Here is a 21,821-nt window from a genome sequence, read left to right as displayed (position 1 = left end):
GATTCATTTACAAATTTCACATCTTGCTCTCTGTATACCCCTCAGTTTATTTCTAATGAAGTCTCCCCAGTGAAAGACACTGACAACCTTCTACCTCTTTTATGCCTATCCAGATCACAGTCATTTTGTTGAATCAATTAGAAGTTGGTTGGAGGATTCTGGGATATATAATCCCCAAACAGTAACTTTCTAAGCCCTGCACTTAATTGCACAAATGCCAAAAAAGAACCAGATACAAGCGAGGTGAACAGATGGTTAACTTTGTGGAATGTGGGTAAAATTTCTACGGTAATGAGCGATATGCCCTAGAAGCAAGACATTTTTTGTTGCCAATGGTTCTGTCTCATTTCACAATCCCAGCTCATTCCTGACTTTCTTTTCTTTTCTTTTCATTTCTACAGAAGGATGACGGAATACAGCATACCCTGCTTGGTAGGAAGGAAATTCTGCAGAAAGTAAGCATTTTGCCAAGCTCTCTTTTAGACAACCATTAGGTAAGTCATGTCTCAAGAGTACTTTTCCAGCACTCTAACCCTTACTATTGTATTTCATCTAGATCTCTAGGGATATGGTATCTGTAGTGTCAAATAATTCCCAGCCTTCCTCTCTTCATATACACAGCAGGAGTAAACACACATATATAGTTGACACTATATGTAAAACTAGATAATGTGGTTTTGTGAGTCAACCTGTTCCTGCACCCTTCCTAACTGGAAAGTACCTCAAGCATGACGTCATCTGCTAAAAAGGCGTTATCTTTCCCTTCTAGCTGCAGGAATCAGTTTACAGGCAGACCAAAAGTGCTTTTTCTTGGTCTAGATAGCTTGGGAGCTATGGAGGAGAAGAGGCAGAAAGCTTGAAGTAGAAGGAAAAGGGAGGGGAGGAATGGGATGAAAAGGCATGTGGTTTTATGGATGACTTCCAGAATTGTGTTTCTGTGTGTGCTCGTGGAGAGACGGATGGCTTGTGTGTGAGAGAGAAAGGGTGAGAGTGATCTCCATGACAACTGACCCAGCCTGTCTGTGTACTCTCTCTGCAATCATTTGGACTGAAATCTGCGCTGCGAAAGGTCATCTGAAGGAGTTGTGGGAAGCACAGCAGGTATTAGGCGCTCGAAGCCCCACTAGTTTTTCCCTGTGCCTCAGCTCATAGGGCCACGTTTTTTGTCTGGGAAATACAAAATTGAGAATGGCGTGGAACAGAATGCCCTTCAAGTATCAGGTAATGAAAACGTTACTTTCCTCCCCCACCCCCTCTATTTCTTCTTTTTTCTTCTCTTTTCTGTAGTGTTTGGATTCCCAGGCTCTGAAAAATGATGTCATGTTCCTTGTAGTTGGACGGTTTTGAGAAAAGGAGGAGGGAGTGGCGATTACCACCCCCAATAATGTATGGATTTTTTTTAAAAAAACGTTGTTGAATCTTGTTCTGGGATTATGTTTGTTTCCTTACATGAAGTATTCCAGAGAAAGAGAGTGAGCGAGTGAGAAAAAGAGTAACTTCTAAGCAAGTTTCTGGAGATAGCAGTCAGCTCTGAATCCACCACAATGATGATTACATTTAATGTAATTATTATGCTGTCTGGGTTGTTGGTTTCTGAGTCTTTGTATAATTTTTCCTGATGAAAAATATGCCTAAGGCTACAAGTTTATACACATTTACCTGGGAGTGAGCCTCACTGAAAAAAATTGTGTTTATTTTTGGGTGGACGTTTTGCATTGTAAATGTGCTAAAAGGAGGAGAAATATGATTAAACAATTTAAGCTTATTTTGGGGGTCTAGTCCACTAAAGGAACAGTAGAGGTGCTTTGTTGGTGAATTTGCTTTTCCAAATGAGTGTAGAATGAGATTCACCAGGACAACCTGTTTTGGACAGACATTTTGGTAACTCAATTTTTTGCAGGAAAAGTATATGTTTGGTGTTATTGCATGCTTTAAAATAAAGATGGCTTAGTATAAAATAGATTAATTCAGAATGTTAAAATAAAAGTCCTTTTCACCATTCCAGAAAATCTACGTATTTATTATTATTTATTGTTATAGATTTTTAGTTCATTATAACTTGCTCTGTTTTTTTTAAAAAAACTATACTGTTCTTGTAATAATTTAGGCTGATTTCCCCCCCAGTCCTCCCATGTATTTTAAACACCTTTTATGGTAAATTCCAGCTGGATGCAGATGTATGCAGAGGCGTACAAATACAATTTTAGGAGTGCAATTAAAGTCTTAAAAGAAATGCCTCAAGCAATGTTGTTCTAATAAAATAATCTCATGTGAAAGCTCTGCTGTCTAATAGAGGAAAAAATACAACACTCACAATAATTCCAGGTTTCTAATGCTACTTGTTAGCAGATCAGCTAAGGACAGGTTCTCATTGTTCAGCTTCTGGTGATGGTATGAAGGTGGGTTACATAAAATCCAATCCTCAAATGACTTTCCTATGCAATTTTTGTTTAACTGGGTGGTTTTCCACTAGTGGAACATCCTTAGAGGCTTCACTCCAGGCAGCTCCTTCCCTTGCTTTATTTTCACAGAGGTGGGTCCCTTAAAATATTACATTAATCCAAAGTTCATACAGTCAGCAGCAGGATATTCATGCTGTTTCCCAGCTCTCTGCTATAAAGCATGTAGAAAATAATAGAGTTTAAATAACTGAAGTTAAGATCATAGGGAAGATGGGTGACTTAAGGGTATAGGAAGGGTTTTGCTGGAATTTATCAGGCAAATGCAATGAGCAGACTTTACGCTTTTGAAATCCCTAATTGTTTTCCATAGCTTAGATCAAGCCTTTGTGAACCAAGTTTCAGCATTTGACTTTGGGGCGGGGGGGGGGGGGAGCAGACTAGCCTGCAAGCCTTCTGCTTTCCTTCTGAGCTTTAAGAACAGAGTGTCTTTTGTGTTCCACCGCCACACAATGAAAGCTACTTCTGACTGGCTTCAATGTGCATGCTTGCAGAATTCAGACTTGCTGCTGATAGTCTGTTCCGCTTTCTGTCGATATGACTGCAAGAAAGAGAGCATGGGTTTAATGAAAATAATCAAAGATAGGAAAAGTTGTTTTTTTGGATTCTAGTTCTCAGAGTTTCCTGGCCAGACTAGCCAGTGCTAGGACAAAAAACCCCAACGTTTTGGATTTCTGAAAACATGGAAAGCAAGATGATATTTATCTTCCACTAATCTGTCCCTTTATAAAAGCCCCTCCCCATCATGCTCAGCATGCTTTAAAATGTGATTCAGAAACATTAAGAATGAAATCTTGGCTTCTGTCTGATCTACCCAGAATTAAATTCAAGAAACAAGAATGGAATGTTGGATGATGTCATTATGCCATAATATGTACACAGTGGTTTATCATTGCCCATAGTAACGTTCTGCTGCATTGGTTAACATGTACAGTGCAATCCTATACACATTTTCACTGAAGTAAATCCTACAGAACTCTGTGGAGATTCTTTCTGAATAGGTGTTGCATTATCATTGTTCTTTTCATGTATTAATCTATTTTTTCTTTTGTTAAACAAAAAATCCCAGCAATCGGCCCACTTAAAACCACAGTTTTTTAATGTCAGTGTTTTGGCATTTGTATTTGTCTTCAGTAAACTAATTGATAGGAAGTGGTGTAGTCATTGTTGTTCAAATATATACAAGGAGGTGGGCCAGGCAAGGGAGACCTGTGAACTAAATATATGAAGGGGCTTCTGAAAATATGTTCAGCTAGCCTTGCAAATTAGACAAAGATGTGTGTTGGCCACATCTACTAGTTGAAGTATGATCAGCGTCATTACAGGGCAGGGCAGGCAACTTGGTAGCTCTCCAAATGTTGCTGGAATGTGTGTTGCCAGCCCAATGAATGATACCTAATGCCCACCCCTGGTTTACTCTACATATGTGCAAATGGCCATATATATCTCTGTGAGAGCTACACCATGAACTTCCACATCATAGAACCATGTGAAGAATGGAGTAGGAGGGAATAAAATGTGCCATTTTTGTGTCACTGCCAATTGTAAGCCCCACCCTTCCTTCGCTGTCAGCAGTGGCAAGTGGCAACACACTTCTTTTAGCAGTGGCAGCAGGTGGGTAATGGGTTTTGCAGAAACAGCTGGGGCCACTCTTGATCTAGAGCAGTGGTTCCCAAACTTGGGTAACCCAGGTGTTCTTAGATTGCAACTCCCAGAATTCTTCACCACTAGCTGCACTGGTGGGGATTTCTGGGAGTTGGAGCCCAGGAACATCTGAGTTAACCAATATTGGGAACAACTGATTGAGGGGATGGAGCTAGCTCGATAGGTTCTTGGAAGTCCCTTTAGCATTCATCCATTACGTTTCTCCCTATCTCAACATCAGACTTTCTTGCCGTAGTTAATGTCAGCATCTTTAAACAGCAATGCAGTTATGTCATAGTACTTGACTGCTGCCGAATGTCAGGTCCTGGGCTTGGCTACTGATCTAATCCTGCAGGGATATTCTTTGTATGAAAGGTGCTATTGTATACTGCTGTATAGAGTTGGCAGGTGAGTAGTATCTCACTCCTTGAGAATTCAAGGCCAGGACCTGAGACCAGGGGGTTGGCCCTTGTGGTATCACAGGGAGTGGGTTCTCTCTAATGTACCAGAGGTATGCAGAGTTTGGGATGGAAGTAAACACAACACACAAGCAAAACCTTTCTTTCAAGCCAGCAAGCTCTGGCACCAACTGGGAATGGTTGGTCATGGTGACAGGCTGCAAAGGCACCTCATACACAAAAACCAAACGTTCTCCTCCTGCAGTGTTGCTTGCCCAGACATTTGTCTCCTAGCCTGTAGATTTGGAGAAGCATAATAATCCCCCGAGACTTCATCTGGTGTCCTGAGACCTACCAGCCATAGTACTGTTGCATAGTAATGTAGGAGCATAGCAGTACTTGATTCAGTGAGCCATGAATCCAATGAAACATTTTACTTTTCATCCTTCTCCTCCATGGGGATCACAATAACATGAGCCTAAAGTGGAAGCTTGGAAACCTTACTGAGAATTGTATGTGGGAAGTGCATTCTATATATTCATGCTCAGGTTAGGAAAGTGAGGTTGTTGCTTCAGGTGGCAAATGGGAGAGAAAAGAAAGTACCAGAGGGGAGTGCTGAATGCAGCATTGGCTGCGCTGCATCCCCTGAGCTAGCCTCTTGTCTTAAGGTGGAATAGAGCACTGGTTCTTAATCTTGGGTTACTCAGGAGTTTCGGACTGCAACTCCCAGAAGCCTTCATCACCAACTGTGCTGGCTGGGTTTTCTGGGAGTTGCAGTTCAAAAACATCCGAGTAACAAAGGTTAAGAACCACTGGAATAGAGCACTGGTTCTTAACCTTGGGTTACTCAGGAGTTTTGGACTCCAACTCCCAGAAGCCTTCACCACCAGCTGTCCTGACTGGGGTTTCTGGGAGTTGCAGTTCAAAAGCATCCGAGTAACAAAGGTTAAGAACCACTGGAACAGAGGATACTACAGTGATCAACAGTGTAGACATAAACATCTGACAAGATCATTTTGATGCAAGGAACTGAAGGTGGAGCATTGTGTCCTTCTCTGGCAACAAAATGAACAGAGCCAAAGAAAAGATGTTCTCTTTCCCTCACTGAGTATAGAACCTGAATTTTTTTCTTCTAGTTAATCCCCTTGCTCCTTCAAATTTAAACATTTAATTTCATTGAGAATTTTCAGGGATAAATCCTCCATTCATACATTTCTGATAGTAAGGAGAGGGTAGGAGAGGGCTTCATCTGTTATAATCTAGTTACCATGGAACACAATACCTCTGGCATTTTTGAGCATGTGTGTTGCTGTCTGAACATGCTTCTGCTCCCCAGCAGACTTTTAACAGACTTTTCTACGCAACAAGTGATGAAAAAGAAAGATATCTGAAAGATAATGAAGAGTTTTGGTTATGTATGGGTGCTACCATAGCCCTTTTGAGTCATTATTTGTCTGGGTCTTGGCAATAGACTTGAAGAGAAGCAACCAGTCCTCTCCTTTCTTTCAAAGCTTTTTCTGTGTGGCTTTTTATATCTGGAGGAAAAGGGGACAAATCCTCCTATATGTTAAACAAGAAGTAAATAGTGAGAAGACTATAGATATCTGAGCCCTGTTCCCAGGAAGTGTGTTTAAAGTACAGTATATAAACATCTTGGTCACTTTTCTCTGCCATTATCACTATCCTCTTGCTAACCCCTTTTATTAGCATTGAAATGCAAACTCTTTTTAAAATTATTTAACAAGTGAACTAGCACTGAACTGAAAGGCATGGTAAACATTTGAACTTGTGCTAAACAGGGAGAAAAATATTATTTAAAATATTGCTATTACAAATTGCATTGCACTTGTAGTCTCTACCAGTGCAGGCAGAAAGCAGGTGAAAGGAGTAGAGTTTATTTCCATACCATGTTCCACTGTGCACACTGCCAGTAATGTCATCTGGACAAACTCAGCAAGTGCCCCAAAAGACCCTTATATGCAATCACACAAGCCAAAAGCAAGACAAAATAATGCAACTGACAAATAGTACAAAATAAAAAAATAGAAGCCCTGTTGGCGAAACTAAATACACACATACTCATGCCAAATGATCAGATTTACTTGTGATTAGCACTGTTATTGTGTCGTTGATGGAGTGAATATTGCAAGGAACTGTGAAAGACTGTGGGACAAATACCCATCTAATGGCTCCCTGTGTGGCTTTTGGTGTGGAGAAAACAGTGATGGAGAAGGCGTAGGTTAGTTACCCCTCAAAATGTGCTGCTACGTCTAGGTAGATGACAACTAGGCTAGCTAGCAGGCTGTGTGATGTACACCATAATGTCCTTCAGGGCCTTGGGACTGTCTGCCTTCCTCCAGCAGTCGCTGCCGAAGCCAGCCACATCCCTTTGCTTGATGATAGTACTGAAATTCCATATCAGTTTGATATGCTCAGAAAGTTTTAAGAGCATGTATGGAACACCTCCTTCAGCTAAAGTACTGCTGCATTTTTCCATAGACTTCATTTCTTGGTTCTGGCTGGCTGGTACCGGTAACTGTAGGAAGTGCAGAAAGGCCTAGGGAAAGGATGTAGCTTTGTTGGAGGGAAGGAAAAGGTGAGGGATCTGGTGCGCACGCAGAGTGTGGCAGAATGGATAGAAGGAGCTGGAGTTCTCTGGAAAAGGCAGGCAAAGGAACCTGAACCCATTATGCAGGTCAAACATGATGTAATTTTCCCTAGGTTGTGTATAAGGTGGACGAAAAGCAATTAATCATATTGGGAAGCTGCTCATTCCAGAATTTCCCCTTTCATTTTCAAGCCACAACATGTTGTTTTTGTTGTGATGATGATGTCTCATCAAGCTGATTTTGTCTTATGGGGGCCCTCCTGCAGTGTTTTAGGCATAAAATACTCAGAGGTAGTGTACTAGTCCCTCTATCTGGCAGTGTTGTGGAACTGTGCAGCTTGCCCACACTGCTACACAGTGGGTAAGCGCCTCACTCCATCAGCCACAAATGCCCCAGCTGATCTTAGCTGGCCCCTGTTCTGGGAGGCATCGTGTGGATTTGAACTCTTGACTCTGTAGGCAGATGATCCAACTCCCTGAAATATGTTAGCATTTAGCCACAATGCCATATATGATATACATGGTCTTCTTATTAAGAGAATGAGTGAACATTTTAAAAGATATTGGCAAACATCTCCCTGGATTTGTTACTTTTGAATTATCAGACTCATAAATCCATTATATCAAAACGAATCCCAGCAAATAAAAATAAAGCCTTTTATTTAGATTAATATTTATTTGTTCTTGCCCAACTAGCATACTTAATATTCCAGAGATTAGAAATGTAGCTGACATGTCTGGATATACAGTTACTATCCAGAAGACAATGGTCTTAACAGTAGCCATGAAACATGAAACTGCTGAGAGATTTAGAAAGATTGGCTTTCCTAGACATAGTTAAGGGGTGAGGGAGACAATGATGTGGGATATGTGTAAAAAATACTCTCTTCACCCAATAAAAAATTAATTCTCTAGCACTGCCACAGGTATTTCAGAACAAAGCCAAGTCCTAGCCTACACCTCCATGTAGTTTTGCACATCAGGTCTGCCATTACAATGAATTCATTCTCAAATGTATTCTTTTTGGTGTGTGTGTGTTTGTTTAATGGTGATCCCAGATACCCATTTTGCTTTTAGTATAAAGAAAATTTTAGTGTAGATGGTCCATTAAGAATTGAGGAAATGTCATTTAGTTCTGTTTGAGTTCACACTCAGCATTTGTGCAAGTCTTCCTGCCATCTAAAGCAGGAAGAGAAACGGCACTACAGTGATGCCTCGCAAGACAAAAATAATTCATTCAGTGAGTCATTTCGTATTGCAAAAATTTCGTCTTGTGAAGCACGGTTTCCCATAGGAATGCATTGAAATTTAATTAATACGCTCCTGTTTGTCTTGCGAAGCACGGCCATAGAAAAATTTGTCTTGCAAGTCACCAAAATTGCGAAATTCTTTCATCTTGTGAGTTTTTCATTGTGTGAGGCATTTGTCTTGCGAGGTGTCACTGTACTGTGTTGCTATAACACTCACATGGAGGAATGGGAGGAGAATGAGAGTACCATCCACTATTTTGTACTTGACCTGGCTGGCACTGGTATTTTCCTTTCTGATGTGGCTCTCTGCCCCCTTACCCTAGCTGCTAATTGGCAGTCTGTATGAATAATACTTCCCTCTGTGACCCTTCTGTGATGCCAAGGGATATATTTTTTGATGGGTGGGGTATGCAAGCAGATAGCAGCAGGGAAAAAGAGATGAGTGACAACCAAAACAGATAGCTAAAGAAGGTCTTTTCATATCTAAATGAAAGATTCCAAACACAAAAGAGGCTCTTCCATGTAATTCATATTCTTTTTGCAAATGCTGAAGGAGAACATCGTCAATGTTCATATTTGTGAAAGGGGGATATACAAACGTTTTCTTTTTCATAATGTGTTCCCTCTTTTGTATAACTGTTTTATGCCTTTACACCCTTTTCCTGTCAACTCAACTCACCTGAATATTTTTCATCCAACAATGTTGTGAGAACTGTCAGTAGCCAGTCAAAACATTAGAAGAGGAAGTGGAATTCTTAATCTATAAAAGGTCCTAGAATCCAGCAAGGAATATTCGGTCACTTCTTATGGGATTACTGTCTGCTGAGCTCCTAGTGCCCTCCATCTTGGATTGCTGTATCTCTGATGTGTCTCCATTCTGAAATATTTCAATTATTGCCTATTTTCCGTTATTTGGGGGGGGGGGCACAAAGATTTTTCCCTCCAATTTTTTGTGTGATTATTTTTGTTGCTGCCTGTAATCTGCCTGTGCCAGTGTGCCTTCTTGGCAAAAAAACACAAAAAAACAAAAAACCAAAAAATAAAAACAAAAAACCACAAAAAAACAAAAGAAAAAACAACCTCCCCCATTTCTTTACAGATTCCCCGTTTGGTTTCATTTTGCTACTGACTGGCCTGCCTGTCCTTCTCTGCTGCCTGCTAGACTTAAAAAAGAGAAAAGAAGGCATCAGATGGTAGAGTTTTGATTGGCTTGGGGTGGCTGACTGTATTTTTGGCCTTTATTTCCTTGCTTTCTTTACTTGGGCTTTTCTTATTCTGTCTGTGTTGTCTATCTGTGTGCTTTTTAAAACTGATTTTTTAAAAAAATATAATTTGATTTGCTTATTGTATATTTATTCCGTTAAAAGCACTGTACATATCTTGGTGATTGATTGCAACTGTTTTGTTTGTTTCTGCATGAGTGTATGGATTGGGAAGGTGGACCTTTGACTGTGCCAGTGTGCCACTGGGCTATGTGGGTGGTGGTGGTAGGCAGATGGGCACAGCTTGGGGCATTTCTGTCTTGTTGTTCTTGGTGCTCTGTTGTTATTGGTTATTTTGGTGGGTAGATGCCTGTGTGTGCCATGCAACCAGGGCATGCCTTCCTCTGCACCTTTTTTCTTATTATGCTACCCAGGCCCAGAGGATCTCTTGTGAGGATCTGGGTGGCACTGAATGCATACTATTCTTTTAAATGTTAAACAAAACAGTCCCAAAATATAAACTAGTGCATCTTTAGGTCTGTGGATGATTTTTCTTTCTCATATTTTGTTGCCTGCTTATGAACTAGATTGATTCTCTGTTGCCTGGCCTTTGCTTTTTTGGAGTAATTTTTAAGGGTTCTTTAAAGCTTTTGGAGTGTCGAGAAACACAAATGGGGAAACCTGAAACAAGCATTCCCTTTCATTTAAAACAAAAAGACCAGTGAATTAAAAACACAGCAATGAAAAGCCACCACTTCCAAAAGAAGCCAAAATGAAAAAAAATATGAAAAAAATATGCCATGCATATCTCTAACAGAGAGTGGTTGGCAGGAATGACTTCACTACCCTTTCATGCTCCACATCCTGAGGTGACTGTCTTAAGCCTGGCCAATGTCCAGCCTGGACCTGCTCACACACCACACTCTCTTTGAAGGCAGTGGTGGCATAAACAAACACAAGTTTTCTTCATCTATTTACATACCACCTTTCTCCCTATGTAAGGGAGTCAAAGTGGATTACAACATTTAATAGACATCTAAAACATAATGAACAAAGCATTTAAAAGCAATTGAATAAACAAGAATTAAAGCCTGTAAATCATTAATATAACACATATAAATTATTATAACTATTAATTGCCATCCATTTGTATGTCTTATTCTTCAGGTACATTGGGGGCAAACATTATAACAACAAGAATATGTATTTCCCATAACGTGTGATTTGACTTTCAAACCTATTATCTTAAGCAGACTAGACCAGTTCAATCTGAGCTGGTGTCCTCCATAAGTGTGTGGGTGGAAGTACAAGCCAGTCCAGGGAATATGAGAGTTGAAATTCCATATCTCCAAGGCAGTGGGGGAAGGGTGGAATCAATATACAGTATTTGGAGAAGGCTGAACTAACTTCTGCTTTATTGTCAACCTGTGCCTTGCTGCCTATTTATGGGCAGAACAAGATTCTAGTTTCCTTGCCTGCCATCTTATGACCAATGCAAACTGCCATGGTAGCAGCTGACTTTGCTGCCTGCCTTGCTTTGCTGGTCATCCATCATAGCCAGCTGGGTAGGGGAGGTGAGTGTACAGGTCCCGAGTGGAGGTCACTTTGGATTTATGGACTAAGGATGTTCTGGGGTCTCTCAAGAGCAACTGGGCAAAGTCAGGTTTCTTGCCAGCTCTCATTCACAGCCTCTTTTTTTTCTAAACAAATCTGCAATGCAAAGAAAAGATGTGGCTACGCAGAAGAGATCTGTGCATGTACATCTGGAATATTCGATCCTCATTTGGATGGGCTTGTTCTCATGGCTGAAGAGCCATTCTGCATTTAAAATAACACAATGGCTTTTCTGTTCATTTGCAAGAATATCTATGGCAAAACAAGGAAACAGAACTCTGTGTGTACAATCCTATCCACCTTAGCTTTTCCTTCTTTGGATTCTGGCCACAGAAAAGCACTTCTGGGAATGTAATTTAAGACGAGTCACTGCATGAAGTGAAGAACAAGGGGGACTTCCTTGTATGAACAGTGAAAATAAATGTGGCCGATTGATTCCAGGGCTTCCTTTTAAATGGAAATGTAGTATTGATTTAGCACTGCATCTGCACTGTCATCTAGCTTATGATCCTGGCAATGCCAAAGTCACAATCATTTTCCTAACAGTGAAAACAAAACAGAACTGAGTAAAACCCTTGTGAATTTCTCTCTCTTTTTAACATCCTTTCCCCCACTTTTCTTTTTTTTCTTATGGTTTCACATAGCCTTGTTCTTTGGGATTTTTTTTCAGACTAGCTCTCTCAGAACACCCCAATCATCATAGCCATTAATTTGTAGCCCACTGTTCTTAGCATTGGAAGAAAGCTTGGCAAAGGGTGGTCCTATTTCAGGTCTGGCCATACTGTTTTGCCTACCTGAAATTGAACATCCACCTGATCCTGCCTGTTTCCTGTCCTAACCTTTTAGCTGCTTGATGACGACGACAGGATACTGCCTTCTATATATGTGTTGTCTGCATGGCCACCATTTTCTAAGTGCCAACCCTGACTGTTAACTTTTTAGTGATACAGCATGATATGTATATGCACACATTGTAGGACATGTTAAGGCAATAGCCCCTTACCTGTCCTGTTAGCATCTTCACTGCTAGCTTTTAATTGCTAAATTTCTGAGATAGTGGATTTTAAAGTATATTTGCTTACGTGATCTTGTTTAGGCTGGCAGGTACTAACTTGTTGAGATGTGCATTTGGGATCTTTAATGTATCTCTTTATTGAATATATACTTCACTGGAAAAGACAACAAGGATAAGAAAAGGTGAAGGAAAAGAGGAAGATCAAATATGAGATGGATTGGCTGCACAAAGGAAGCCGTAGCCTTGAGCTTACAATTGCTCAGCAGAACTGTTAATAATAGGACATTTTGGAGATCACTCTGTCACCATAGGTCAAAGGGATATTGACAGCACATAGCAAGAACAGCAAATATTTCTAACTGAGGGTTTTTTACTTTATCAATAGGATGATTATTAAAGAATGCAAGGTAGAAGAGTGAAACCAATACAGAATGGAATATTGCTGAGAAAGAGAAGCTGATTTGCAAGGAAAACTGGTGTTTGCATTGGCTCAACAGATGCACTATGATTTACTCATAAAAGGCCAGACTGACTGTCATATTAAAGTTTCGCCTCGTCAAGTAAGACTGGTCCAGATGCGACATTTGTGCCACTTTGTTTTGCCTCTCGTTTTTTGCACTAAAACAGTGATTCCTAACCTTGGCTAACCCAGGTGTTCTTGGACTGCAATTCCCCAAAGCCTTCACCATCATCTGTGTTGGCTGAGAGTTGCAGTCCAAGATCATCTGGGTTAGCCAAGATTGGGAACCACTGTGCTAAAGCACGTGATTTATCCAGATTTACTGATACTTGCCAGGATTTGTATTCAAACTAAGTTTGAGGATTAGGGAGCTGTGTTGCTTGCCAAGGCGCCTTGGCAAGCAATGTACCCATGTCATATCAACAGTAGTTAGTGTGAAACCTCAGTGCCCTGTTTGGAGGGGCAGCTGTCTGTCCCCCATAGTCTGTTGGCAGCTGGAACTCTTGCTTTGACTGATGTGCTATCTCCAGTTTTCAGGTGCTGCTAGTATTGTGCCACCTTTTTCTAAGCCACATGGCACCTTTAGCTCCTCCCATCTTTATTTTTCTTTCTTTCTTTTTTTTTTTAAGGTTATAGAAACACCATAGTGCTAAGTCATCTCTTTTAAAAGAAGGTGGGAGGGCTCATTTAAAAAGGAAATAAAAAGGAAAAGTAAGTGTTAGACAAAGAAAATAAGCCCTACAGAGTAAACAAAGGAGCAAAAAGGTGTTAGAACTCAGTGGTGGTGGGGAGGCCTCTGTTCATACATGTACATATCCGCATAATAGCAAAAGATCTCCTGTATGGAGAATTAGTGCAGGGAAATCGCTGTGATACAAGGACATCTGCAAGCGGGATCTGAAGGCCTTACGAATGGATCTCAACAGATGGGAAACCTTGATGTCTGAGCGTTCAGCCTGGAGGCAGGCGGTGCATTATGGCCTCTCCCAATTTGAAGAGACACTTGTACAGCAGGCCGAGACAAAGAGGCAGTCCCAAAATGAGCCAAACCAGGGAGCTGGACAGGGGACAGATTGTATTTGTCCTCAGTGTTGAAGGGATTGTCACTCTCGAATTGGCCTTCTCAGCCACACCAGATGCTGTTCCAAGACCTCAGTACAGAGCATGATACCATAGTCTCTCGAGACTGAAGGATGCCTACAGACAGCAAAGGTGTCTGGATGTTGGTAGGCTCCCATGGAAATCAGGATTTAACGGGGAACGTACGGGGTACAAATGTCCCATCTGGAACAGCCGTAAAAACATGGGCCTATGCAGAATTAGGTATACCTAGATTCATTAAAATAATATGTCAAAGCTCCCCTGAATCTGCATAGGAGAGATGTAGGATATCATGTTGTAGTACTACAATTCCTATTATCCTTTAGGATTGACCATGCTTAGAAAAAAAATTCCCTTCCTTGAAGATCTGACATAATTTGCCTTCTGGTCTCAATGTGTTTTGTGTCATTTTGATAATCAGTAGCTCTGTGTGTGTGTGTGTGTGTCTGTCTGTCTGTCTGTCTGTCTGTCTGTCTGTCTGTCTGTCTGTCTGTCTGTCTGTCTGTCTATATCCATACATACAGCTACTGATTATCCAAATGACACAAAACGTCTGTGTGTGTGTGTGTGTGTGTGTTTTCTATACTGCCCATATTGCAGGAAAATACTGTCATATGAATTACAACTTCAATATAATTTTCATACACAAATATAATTTACATTTCTGGGTATAATCATGCCAGGGAGCAATTGAAAATGTCACAACATTTTATAGCTACCACTAGCAATAAAAATGTTAAGTGGTATAATAGACACCCACTTTGTAAATAAAGGAAAATGTGAACTTTTGCAAGCCTTGAGCAAAAAACTGATGGTAAAGAACTGCCATCAACCCCAGTCAACATTGCCTATGGGAAGAAGTGTTGGGAGTTATCATCCAACAACATATAGAGTGGCACAACCTGTCCGCCTGTCTTCTTGGCTAAAGCCAAGAAAATATATTTCAAATAGGTGATTACAGAGGCTCTTGTCTTACTATTTAAAATGCCATACTGAATTGGAGTTGTGACCCCCAGTTTCACTGAGACAAAAAATACTACACTTCTGGTCATCAGCAAGTTTCTAATGCTCCTCCAAAGTTAAGCTACAGCAACACAGAGGCGAGAGTGCGCCAGTGGTCTCTGGTGATAGGTCATTGATTGGTACTCTACTGTGGGAAAACATTTTCTGAAATTATGAGGGGTGAGAATGTATAGGAATGTAAGAGTGATTTAAGAAAGCCGAAGAGGAAACCTCTGCTTGAGAGCCATCCTAGTAGTTGCAATAGTTTCTTTCTCTGCAGACCATTCTGTTTCGGCCACCAGAGAGGGGTGGACACAAGAGTTCAACTTTTTAATGTCATCTTCTCATGGCATCGAGAACACAGGATGTTACTGTGACAAACCCAGACCTACTGGGATATGTCACACCGTTACACTAAGCTGCCACCAACCATTCCCTGTAAGAAGTCACACAGACCAGGGATGGATTTTTAAACAATAAAAAGAATAAGGTTTATTTAAATACACACAGGGAAAAATAAAACAATCAGGTGAATAATATAAAGTAACGTGGCTTATTCTCACTCATACAAGCATACAGTTTGGTTCACACAGAACCTTTAACTTGAAGCACAGACCCTGAACCTATCAGTTCTGGCTAACCAACAGACACCTGAACCTATCAGGTTGGTACTCTGACACACAGTAGTACCCTGTCTGACACACAGACTCCCACAACAGCTTCTTCTTCCCAGCTGCTGCTTCGTCACCTCCCAGTGTCTCTCAGCATCTCTCAGCTTCACCACACAGGCATCACATATTTATACAGTACAGCCCCTCCTCCTGATGTCCCGCCTTCCACTCCCCATAGGATGGAACTTTCCCTCCAAACCCATGACAGACAGGTAACATCAGTGCTGTATGTAACACCTCCCCTCTTTATAAGTTGTTTTGTAGGGGGAAAGCTAAGGTGCTTTTCACCAAAAAAACAACCTTGATAAAACACACAACAACAGTTATACATACCATATAATACTTACTTATCCTTACACTCTAAGTTAACCATAGCAATTATGCATTTAAACATTTACCATATACATTACATCAATTTACCTTTATTCATACAAACCAAATTCAAAACCAGGTACATTTAACTTTTTGTCATCATTATATACACATAGTCCATGTTTCTTTCGCCGTCTTCATTCTTCAGGTCTTCTTGATAAGGCGTCAGCAACACAGTTCACTGACCCTCTGACCACCTTCACTTCAAAGTCATAGTCTTGCAGGTTTAAAGCCCACCTCATAAGTTTGCTATTGTGGGTTTTCATTGTCTTTAACCATTGCAATGGTGAATGGTCAGTACACAGAATAAAATGTCTTCCCCAGATGTAAGGCTTGGCCTTCTGGATCGCGTAGACTATGGCCAAACACTCCTTCTCCACGGTTGCCAAATGTCTCTCACCTTTTTGAAGTTTCCTACTCAGGTAGGATACTGGATGCTGGTCACCATTCTCATCCTCCTGGCACAGAACTGCTCCTACCCCGCTGTTAGACGCATCGGTGTAGATGATGAACTCCCGGTCGAAGTCTGGAGCACGCAACACTGGATAGTTGATTAACGCCTCCTTCAACCTCTGGAACGCCGCCTCACAGTCGCTGGTCCACGGGATGCGGTCATCAGCCTTCTTCCTCGTCAGATCGGTCAGCGGAGCCGCAATCTCGCTAAACCTCGGGATGAACTTTCTGTAGTAGCCCACCAACCCAAGAAATGATTTGACTTTTTTCTTGGTGTTGGGTCTAGGCCAATCACGAACTGCTTCTATTTTGGCCTCCAGGGGTTTTATCACTCCTCCCCCTACCATGTGACCCAAGTATTTTATTTCTGGGCTACCCAGCTGACACTTGCTGGCCTTTACTGTTAGCCCTGCTGCACTTAACCTCTGCAGCACTAACTCCAGGTGCATCAGGTGATCTTCCCAGGTATTACTGAAGATCCCTATGTCGTCAATGTAGGCCACTGTAAAGTCACTGAGCCCTGCCAAGGTCTGGTCCATCAGCCTTTGGAATGTGGCTGGTGCATTTCTGAGACCAAAGCTCAGGACTCGAAACTCATAGAGACCAAAAGGGCTGCAAAAGGCAGTCTTTTCTTGATCCCTGGGATCAATTCTTAATTGCCAATATCCCTTTACCAGGTCCAATGATGAGATGAACCGACAACCCCCTATGGTTTCAATCAGGTTGTCTAGCCTGGGCATTGGGTAGGCATCAGGAGTGGTTACACGGTTTAATTTCCTGTAATCGACACAAAACCTAATGCTCCCATCAGGCTTGTCCACAAGGACTATCGGAGAGGACCAAGGGCTAGAAGAGGGGACGATTATGTTCTCCCTCAGCATTTCGTCCAGCTCCTTCCGCACCTTGTCCCTATAGGGTCCCGTTACTCGGTATGGGGATACTGCCTGCGGGGGTGCATCCCCTGTGTGGATCCGATGCATCACTCCCTTCACTATCCCCGGCTTGTTGGAAAACACCTGTTGATATTTAATAAGCAGCATTTTTAGTTCTTGCTGCTGGTCTTGGGTGAGTGCAGGACTGATCTTTACCTCCTCTGGGTTGTATTTTACTTCCCCTCTACCCTCCCAGAAGGGTAATTCCGCTTCCTCACTCTCAGCTGCTTTTATCGCAAATAGAACCCTCTGTTCCCCTCTGTAGTAGGGTTTTAGGGCATTCACATGAACCACCCTCCTTGCTTGGTTCTCCTCCTGCTCTATTAGGTAGTTCAGGTCTGACATCTTGGAAATGACCCTATATGGTCCTGCCCACTTGAGCTGCAGTTTATTCTCTCTGCAGGGCCTAAGCCAAAGCACTTCCTCCCCTGGGTCAAAGTGCCTCTCTCTAGCTTTGTGGTCATACCATGTTTTCTGTCTGACCTTCTGAGCTTGCAGGTTTTCTGCTGCCAGCTCTAGATTTCTCCTTAGGTCATTCATCAAGGTGTCTATGTAAGTCACCACGTCTTGTGGGTCATCCTGGGTGATCTGCTCCCAATTTTGTTTGATCAAATCAAGGGGCTCTTTCACCCCTAAGTGTGCAGCAAACATGTCAGAGTGACCCCTTTGTAAGATCATGGGGCGATACTTTTCAGGTACCACCAGCTGACTTCTGATCCCATCTCCCCCTTTGGAGATATTCCTCAGGGTTTCTCTATATAAAATCCCCTTTTTCTCCAGAAATCTCACTGGGGTTTCAGGTGTTAGCTGGGCGTCAGTCACCTGTTCAAAACACTTTTGGAGAGTGGCGTCTGCCTTTTGCTCCTGTCCAAATCTGCTGTCTGTGGTTAAGGTTTCCACCACAGCTTCTGAACTCCCCTCTGCTTCCGTCTCTGGCTCATCATTACCCCCCTGAACTGTCCCTGTGGTGGCTTGTGAGCGTGTAATCACTAGCACCCGTTTCACATGTTCAGCCAGGTCATTTCCCACGAGCACGGCTGCTGGCAGAGTCGATGAAATCGCTAGCCGCCAAACTCCCCTCCAGCCTTGAAAGTTGACAGGTACCTCTGCTACTGGCAGAGAGATTACCTGCCCCTCAGTCCCTGCCACCTTCATGCTCTCATTTGGGATTATAAACTCCCTAGGAATAATATCTGGATGGCACAGGGTTACCTGGGAACAAGTGTCCCGCAGCCCCCTATACTGACGGTCAAGTATTCCTACGTCCACCCCTGCTGTCTCAAACAACTGAGAATCTGTTTTCACCAGCAAGCAGCGCTTTACCTCCACAAGAGGACCATTTTCCTCAGCCTGATCAGCAGAGGTAGCTGTTCCAGACTGAGTAGTCATGGCAACAGGCTCCCTCAGTGACACTGAGCCTTGCTCTTTCTGGACACAGAACACAGCTTTTGGCTTGGTTCCACTAGACTCCTGAGGCACCATTCCTTTTAGCTGCTTTAATTTCTCACAATCTGAGATTAGATGACCCTTTCCCTGACAGAAATAACATTTTCTGGTGTATTTTGATTCTCTCTCATCTTGTTTTGGTTTTCCCTCCAAAATCTGAGGTCTTAGTTTCATGTCTGAGGGCTTCCCTTCACCATGGGCCCCTCCCCCTTGCTGGCTTTTCCCTGGTCCCTGAGAGTACTTGCTGTAGGTTTCTTTGGGTTTACCTACAGATTTCCCCTCACCCAAGGGCTTTCTTATTTGGGAAATAAAATCTGCGACCTCCGCGGCTTCTGCCACAGATTTCGGTTTCCTTTCCCTCACCTGGAATTTCAATTCCCCATGCAGGACTGAATAGAACTGTTCCAGTGCTATCAAGTCTTTAAGCTGCTCATAGGTCTCTGTTCCCTCCTGCGATAGCCATTTCTCAAGCAGCCTCACCAATTGGGCCCCCACTTGGGTAAAAGTCTGTTCTGGTTTTTTGGTGAGGGACCTGAATCTTTGTCTCAGCTGCTCTGCATTTATCCCATGTCTGGCAAACACCAGTTTCTTAAACTCTGCAAAATCTTTCATCAGTTCCTCAGGCATCTCGGCATAGACCTCAGCCAGGCTACCACTGATTAAAGATCGCATGATGGTCATCTTCTCAGTTTCCCTCACTGAGAAGTCCACAAACGCTCTTTCCACTAAGGAAAAGAACACCTCAGGACAATCTCCCTTGTGGTACACAGGGAATTTCTTCAGGTCAGCTTTAGACAGTTGGCCTCCCTCAGAATCCCTATTGTTATTATTGTTCTGGTTCATCAGTTCCAATTTTCTTAATTCAAACGCCATTCTTTCTTTTTCCAGAGCAATTTTCTCTCTCTCCCTCTCCCTCTCAAACGCCATTTTCTCTCTCTCCAATCTTTCTTCTCTTTCCCTTTCCTCCATTTCAAATTGCCTCATCCTCAGTTCATGCTGTTGGGCTATGAGCAATTTTCTAAGTTCTGGGTTCTGCTCTCCTGTGCTATCACCTTGCACTGAGCCAAATTCATCCTCAGAACCTTGGTCAATCTGGGGGTCTTTCACTTCACTCATTTCGGCCATCTGGCTTCGAGTCAAGGGCATAATCCCCCCTCAGAACAGGCTGCTTTAAAAAGTCAAGCCTCAAAATAAAACGACCACTTTTTTCCTTCTTGCCTCAGAACCAGCTCTCCCTAGAGATTGCTGCTGTTCTTCAGCACTAAACTTGCAACAGTATCGAGTCAGAGCCTACCCCCCTCTGCTGGGCCTCTCAGCTGGCAAGCCAGATCACTGTTACTACGCAGTTTTGCCTCAGCTTTTTCCCGCCAAAACTAGGCTGCCTCAGAGCACCTTAATCTAAGTCTCCCCAGTTGGCACGTTCTTCTACTAGCGCACCTCCCCGTGAGGTACACCTAGAAGATTACCTACGCGCCTCAGACTGTCCCTGACTAGACCCCCCTTGCTCTGGGCACACTTGCCAAGGCTTTGCTGGACCGCTGGACAACTGGACCAGTCGTATCCCACACGCTGGACACCAATCAATGTGACAAACCCAGACCTACTGGGATATGTCACACCGTTACACTAAGCTGCCACCAACCATTCCCTGTAAGAAGTCACACAGACCAGGGATGGATTTTTAAACAATAAAAAGAATAAGGTTTATTTAAATACACACAGGGAAAAATAAAACAATCAGGTGAATAATATAAAGTAACGTGGCTTATTCTCACTCATACAAGCATACAGTTTGGTTCACACAGAACCTTTAACTTGAAGCACAGACCCTGAACCTATCAGTTCTGGCTAACCAACAGACACCTGAACCTATCAGGTTGGTACTCTGACACACAGTAGTACCCTGTCTGACACACAGACTCCCACAACAGCTTCTTCTTCCCAGCTGCTGCTTCGTCACCTCCCAGTGTCTCTCAGCATCTCTCAGCTTCACCACACAGGCATCACATATTTATACAGTACAGCCCCTCCTCCTGATGTCCCGCCTTCCACTCCCCATAGGATGGAACTTTCCCTCCAAACCCATGACAGACAGGTAACATCAGTGCTGTATGTAACAGTTACTATTAGCAGTAAGTCAACCAACTAATTTTTTCTTCCTTAAGATCAAGAAAAAGATGGTACCTATCTGCTCCTTATGTACAGAATCTGTCTAAAGTAGCACCTCAAATTTATTTCAATTCTTGCAGTGGGATAGCATGATGCACCCCATGAAACACAGGACAGGTTGTGTGATAATCACAGCTTTATCTTCAAGTACAGAAAAACAAGCAAGATATTGCAAATGCAGCGATCGCTGAATAGTCCCTTGGGACTTTTGAAGGCACAAGCGCTCTTTGCCTGACACCCCGGATAGGACCAAGACCTTTTCCAAAGAATTACGCTATGTTGCGGTGGGGGTGGAGAGCCCAGGGTATTTAAGGGCTCTCCACCCTCACATCATCCTCTCCATATTCTGGCACCCACCCGCCCTCTCTTTTTTCTAGTGTGATTGTTTTGGTCGCCTTTTCTGGGGCTGGATAGGAATTTTTGACCTTCATCCTGATTGGCCTTTGGATGGGGGGATTTTTCTCCTACCTCACACTGGAATAGGGTTGTTAGCACTTTGGTGGTATAAATTTGGTCACCGGGGCAGGTGGTGCAGAAATAACAGGTTTTCTCGGTGTGTCCCATTTGTAATATACGGTAAGCCAACAGCGCATCCAACCTCCCGGCACTGCGGATCGTGCGATTACAGTGCCTGTAGTGGGCGGATGCGCTGGGCCAATTCCGAACCAATGGTCATCAATTAAAGATGGCTTGAGGTCTGGGGGTGTTTGATTAGTGGCTGAATGGGTTCCTGCTGTCAGATGACCACTGGACCTTGGGGCCAGGGGACTCGCCCATTTATGTCTATAGGGGTGTTGGCATACCCCTGCCTTTCACCTGTTTCCGCACTACTGCAGGCCCCCTCTTTTAAACACTGCAAGTCTTTCATCTGGCATAATTTTAATAAAGTGGCCCATATTTAATCCATATGGTAGTCTCGTGTCTTTATTCTGGGGTTGGGAGGGCAAAGTTCTTTCTGACATCTGCTGCTTGAGGCAGTGACCTAATTCTGCCTAACTGTAGGGCCAGGCTTGACAAGAGTAATA

At 42.7% G+C, this 21,821-nt stretch overlaps 1 protein-coding gene across 5 annotated transcripts in view; it reads left to right on the top strand.

Annotated features, from left to right (window-relative positions):
* The window catches only part of DENND2B (DENN domain containing 2B), a 212,536-nt gene that overhangs the window by 51,875 nt on the left and 138,840 nt on the right, over nt 1-21,821 (top strand). For 3 of the 5 annotated variants that reach the window (XM_072985737.2, XM_072985740.2, XM_072985736.2), the window contains exon 2: nt 402-494. The gene's annotated coding sequence lies outside the window, so the exon portion shown is untranslated. Of the gene's footprint in view, nt 1-401; nt 495-751; nt 1,222-21,821 lie in introns of those variants that run through there. The other 2 variants (XM_072985741.2, XM_072985738.2) reach the window with 2 other exon arrangements.

Source organism: Pogona vitticeps, chromosome 1, assembly GCF_051106095.1.
Source record: "Pogona vitticeps strain Pit_001003342236 chromosome 1, PviZW2.1, whole genome shotgun sequence".
Taxonomy (NCBI): Eukaryota; Metazoa; Chordata; class Lepidosauria; order Squamata; family Agamidae; genus Pogona; species Pogona vitticeps.
The sequence above is the reverse complement of the archived record's forward strand: the minus strand, read 5'-3'. Positions and strand labels throughout refer to the sequence as shown.